The following is a 6,000-nucleotide window of genomic DNA, read 5'->3' as shown; positions in this document are numbered from 1 at the left end:
TTGTAGGTAAAGACCAGTTTATATATACTCGAGTGAGAATAAAAAGCGAGCAGACGATGGTAAGCATATTTTATTGAATAACCGAGGGTCAAACCAACAATGGCCAGTAGAAATCCTTCACTACGCTGAATCAGTTTAATAAGCCACCGGAAACATTCACTAATCTTCCCAGCATATGATGTACTATGGTAAAAAAGACCGAGTAAATTTGAAACCAGCTATTTACAACCACAATACGGTATGTGATGACACTCAATTCCTACAGAATATCAGAAGATAGGGCTACCCATCCGAAGCCAGTATTCAGCAAATTCAAAATAATCTTTTAGCCGATTCAATAAAATAGGCATCTGTAGTAAAAAACAAGTCAGTCTAAGATCTGTCAACTTACCCACAGTACTTCAACTCAATTGTATTACAACTTACCAAGGTAACCAAACAATACAGCTCACTGTATTGAGTTTTTTTAATAACTTTTCTATGGAATTCCGGCTTTATTCAGAGCCCTGAAGTATCCAATTCATAAGTTCTTACCTTCTAATGAGAATCTAAAAAACAGCATCATAGACATACCATTTCCCATTAGACACCATGCAATCCATTAATCAGTACAGCCATTCATTAAAATACACTCAAAACCTGGCAGTTTTTTACAAATAGGGACAAATATTATCTCAACCAAAAAATCGTTTACATAACCCGGATTTTATTCGACACACCGCATATTTCACGGAAAACCAGCATCATTAGTCATTGAGACTCAAAAAATCCTGGCGATTCTTAGCTATATGAGCTACTATCAATCCTTCCCATAAATCAGAATGAGACCGTTTTTTAGAACCTGGTTCTTTTATAAAAGGACAGATTGAATAATGTTTTTTTCAAACAATTTCATTTTACAAAAAAACAAGCTACTTTCAACAAAGCCACATATTCCGGCTCATAATATCTTTCAACAGAATCGAGAACAAAACAATTTTTTGTTAACCTGTATATTAGAAGACAAAGAAGTTTCCACAATCCCCTTCTCAAACTTTTTCGGCATGTTGAGCTCACAGCAGTCAGAAGATATTTACTCACATAGTTTAGAACTCACACACACAGAGGTGATAATAGAGGACGTTGCTAAGTGAGTATGAGTACTCACCTTGTGAGTCCTTTATACTTGTTGATGCCCATCTTCACAAGACACAACACCGAGTTGGACATGTCACCCAGAATCGAGGTCGCCAATAGGGGCATATTCTCAAGGATTACCCCCAGCCAATGATCCGGACGTTATAGGCCCTATCGCACCACATCCTCTACCCTATTCACCTGCAGACCCACACCCCGGTACAGGCGGTAGCATGTAGCAGGAGGCACGAAAAATTAATGCAGAGACTATTAAACATGCTACAGAGCTTTTTATGTACAATGTAAAGATAGTTTTAAGTTAAATGCAAGGAAAGGTCATACTGTCCACCACATCACCATGGCAACAGATAACAATCTATTCCCATAGTCGACACCCGGTCCGAGTTATTGTATCTAGCCTCGGATGATCATACACAGTAGGTTACACATACTTCCCCAACCCTACAGTAAGCTTATGTCATACAGCTATCCATTAGGGTAAACTATTCATGTGCCGATCTTAAAGGTGAGAGTTTAATCAATTTTGGGTAATCTTTATTATTTCCAATTTGTTCTAGGAGTCGTAAAGTGGGTCTATAAAAGATAGGTGATATTTTTACAAAAACCGAGTCCAAAGTAACTTTTCTGGAGTTACCAACTCCAGCTAATTTTCTCACCCGGTGTATCTAACATATTATGGCATACAGGCAAGAACAGGTTTTTTCCATAGCAACTGCACATGTTTATCTGTCAAGTGAATCTACTCGGAGAGCAACGTTACTCCGTTATGAACTTCATCTATTTCCGCAGTTAGGAACCACTGTTTCCCAAACTAAGTGGTGGACATATCATGACAGAGTGACGCGTGTGACCCTTCGAGGTCGTGAGCATTTTAGAAACAATATCCGATAAGTGATGGTTATTGAGGCTCTGGGCCTAGGGCCACGGTATTATTACATAGAACATTCAATAAAGCAAGGTTTTTCAGATCGGTTATACCTGCTAGCCCAGTTCCTACCTCCTCATAAGATTTTTTTGTATCATAGTTATGGCCTTCCACTAAGAGGATATTTTAACGGTACTCCCCGCACTCGGGAGTATGGGGTAGCCTTGGTGACTTGTATCCTACCTTTAGCTAAGCGTCCAAACACATGCTTTTACTGTGATAGCTGTTTGTGTGATCATGTAATGTGTGGCATAATAGAGATGTAGATGAAGGGATCCCGAAATAATTATCAGCCAAGCTTTTTTGTCCATTGAAAGAACCCATGTCATTTTGTGTGTGTGTGTGTGTGTGTGTGTGTGTGTGTGTGTGTGTGTGTGTGTGTGTGTGTGTGTGTGTGTGTGTGTGTGTGTACAGTCCCAAAATGATGTATGTAGATGCACCTTCAAACATGGATACCAACCCTCCTCATGAATTTAATCTATGCTAATTTACAGGTTGTCTAGTCCTAGAGATCCATTTAAGGATGCTCTCAGGACATAAAGCAGCGGACATATCCAACAGGTTGCAGGTTTGAATATCTTGGGAATCTATAGTAATGCCAAGCAGTCTCACTAATAGACAATTAGTATAGACGGAATGCCCAATACTTCCAAGTCATGAGTCTCAGAGGAAATCTAGATCAAGGAAAGTCCAAGCAGCACCAAGGAGCTTTTTAGAGCTTGAAGAATGGCCAAACTTATTTGAAGATGCCAGAAGACTCTCCAATGATCTTGATGATTGTGTACAGGTCCATTCTATTGTCATGGATTAGTATAGAGAGCTCGCACTTGAAGCAGCAACATATGAGATCGGGGTGAGAGGTGCTATTGAGCATGCGGTGTTTCCTAGGGCCAAAAAATTGGCTCCTAAATTGAACATTCGATGGAAATATGTCCAAGGTGGAAGTGGATGTAGCTTGAGCTGTGTAGACACTATCATCATGACTGATGAACTCCAGCCAAAAGAAGACAGGAGACACCTCCCGTTGAGGTAAGGCCAATAATTGATTACGTTCTTTGGAGGTTTCCAGTTTATGATGTGCATTTGTCAGTGATGGATGAGCTTGTCAAAGAGGATAATCCCCTTGTTGAAGTGATTCAGTGTGCCAAAGAGGTAGCAGATGTTGGGTTTCTAAACAAGATTGAAGAGTGGAGCCTGTTCCTATAGAAAGTCTGCATGATAAGGTAGCATGTGCAGCTCAGTTGCAGATGCCAACAGCTTGGAAGTGGATGAAGAAAGTGTGCAAAGACTAGAAGACGGTCAAGAATTCATGGAGCAGCAAGCGGTTGAAGATGTTGATACCAAGTCAGTGTACGATGTTGATAAAGATGGAGAGGCCAGTTCCAATTTCTCGGAGACAAGCAATGAAGATAGGTCGGATGAGGCCACATCGTATGGCAAGGAGATGGAGGTTGATGAGCCGATGATGGTAAAGGTAAAGTTGCCTAATTATGTATCTAATGAGGTGGTCACGGCCAATGTGGAAGAAGAATAGGTTGAAGTGCCAAAGCAAATGAGAAAGGATGCGAAGATTTGCAAAAGAGGATAAATATGAGTCTATGGATAACCAAACTAGCCTACCAAGTTGACAAGAGGATGATGAAGAAGCGGAAATCAAAGGGGTTGGGCATATTTTTGAATCTTATGATGTGATGGATGCTGACCAAAGAGAGGAGCAGATGGAGGTGCCTATGGATTGCCAAGGTAATGCTATGGGCACAATTTTTTTGGATCAGGTATGCCTTGAAAGTGAAGCTAATTGGGGATTTGATGATGCCGAGGATGCCATGGGTGAAGAGATGCAAGTGTTTGTGGATAAAGTCATGACCAGGGTATAGGTGATGTGAGGGTTAGCCCCTCTTCAGGTGGAGGTCCCAATGCATCGGACATGTTCTATGGAGAAGAAAATAAATGTTGAGGGTTAGTCCAAGTTGTCAAAAGAGGTATGCAATACTGTTTGGTTTTTTTCAAGCCCTTTTGGTGCCCGTGGGAACATACCCTAATGGTATGTCGGTATCACTCCAGTGAAGGTAGAATTTGCATGGCAAGTTTCACCTTTTGTATATTGTAAAAGGCTTTACAAAATATATACAATCGTTCTATTTTACTTGCTCTCTCTCTCTCTCTCTCTCTCTCTCTCTCTCTCTCTCTCTCTCTCTCTCTCTCTCTCTCTCTCTCTCTCTCTCTCTCTCTTCTTTTCTACACGCCATCTCTTCCATGGCTCCTTGTAGCTGGCACCCTCCATAGCTTTGCACCTTTCAAATACATGGTTGAAATCTATGCTTGTAAGTGCATCAGTGAGGTATGTTATCTGCCAGATACGGAGCTCCATTGAGAGGAGCTTTGCTTTACATGGTTGAGAGGGAGGGTCAAAATTGTTGGTCGGTGCATATGGTGTGATTGTAGGGCCAAGTGTGTTTATGAAACAAATAAATGTGCAAAGAGATGCTAAAGTGATTTGGGCATATTTTGTGCATGGATGGTTGCAGACATGGGTGAAGCGCTATTGGAGGGAGCTACAGATGGATGGAGGAAATCATTGCAAGGTTTTTGATCCAGGCAGAGACTATGTGATGAAGTGGGTGGGGCAACCCACCTAAGGTTTGGCAATAGTGTCAATATGGTAGGCTTTTTGTGGTTTCCTCACAATTTTGGATAGTGTTTGCCAATTTTTGTACTTGGTAGAAGAAGCTGTTTTTTGGTGAACATGAATGCTCAACAAGGGGGTTGGGCAATGATGGTCAAGGATTTAATATTCACGTAATCGTGTGAATTTTCTTATGATCACAATTTTTATTATCACATTCATATAATAACAATTAACGTGATCACAAAAAAGGCGATAACTGGTGACATGGCAATCCACCAAAACGTTGGGTTATGTGTTTTTCACGACAGGCCCACCGGGAAACCATAAGAACGTTGAACGAAGCCCATCAAGAAATGAAAAAATCCTAGTGGCCTTACCAAATTGAAAATTTTCCATGGGTGAAGGGGAAGTCATGGGAATATCATCAACGTTATCACGTATTTTGAAATGTGATCACTCAACATTATTAATGTGTTCACATATTTGTGATCACGTTAATGAAATCCTTGACATTGATGCTGTAGCCAAAATGTGTCAAGCCTAGTAGAGGGCACAGAAAATGATGTGTATGCTTACAGATGGATGGTAGAGGGCTAGAGCAGATGGGAAGAGCCTAGGCAAGCAAGTGGCAATGGATGTGTATGCATAAGGTGTGTTTTTAGACCAAAAGGATTCCAGATTGGTCCAAATAGAGATGCAGGTGAAGGAGGATCAAAGTGTTGGTTATTGGCTTGAATATGTAGAGCTTAAGGTGTTGAAGGAGCAAGCCTAGACGGCTCATCAAACGGAGCCACGATGTGCGAAATATGATGCTTTGAAGTTGAAGGTGTCTGCAGATCTAAGACAGGTAGGCCAGGTGATTCCAAGTGGTCAAGATGTGGATGGGTAGATCTCATCATGTGGAGCATATCAGTATTTTCAGATCGTGGATCGGATCCTGGATGCCATGATATGATCGGTTGAAGTTTTGTGGGGGGCCAGTTCTGTACCGAGTTTGTCCCCTTGGTAGATGTGTCATCTCTCAATTTTGGACCTTCACTAGGAATTTTATGCATTCTATGCGGTATATGGAGCTAGCTGAAAGTTACAGTGTGTCAAACAAAGTCCAGACGAGCAAGTTATAGCGATTGGAACTTGGCAAGGATGGTCGACCAGGAGGAAACTGATATTTTTTTCCTTGTTGGATGGCTCGGTTGGTGGACCCGAGGAGGTTCAAATTTGGCAAGATCGGAAGTGATAGAAGACGGTAATGGAAGCTTTGATGGTGGCTTTACAGAGTATTGATTAGGGCCTAAACCAGCAAATGGCA

The sequence above is a fragment of the Adiantum capillus-veneris genome, chromosome 16 (genome assembly GCF_014529385.1).
Source record: "Adiantum capillus-veneris isolate H3 chromosome 16, ASM1452938v2, whole genome shotgun sequence".
NCBI classification, from domain to species: domain Eukaryota; kingdom Viridiplantae; phylum Streptophyta; class Polypodiopsida; order Polypodiales; family Pteridaceae; genus Adiantum; species Adiantum capillus-veneris.
Note: the sequence above shows the minus strand (reverse complement) of the source record.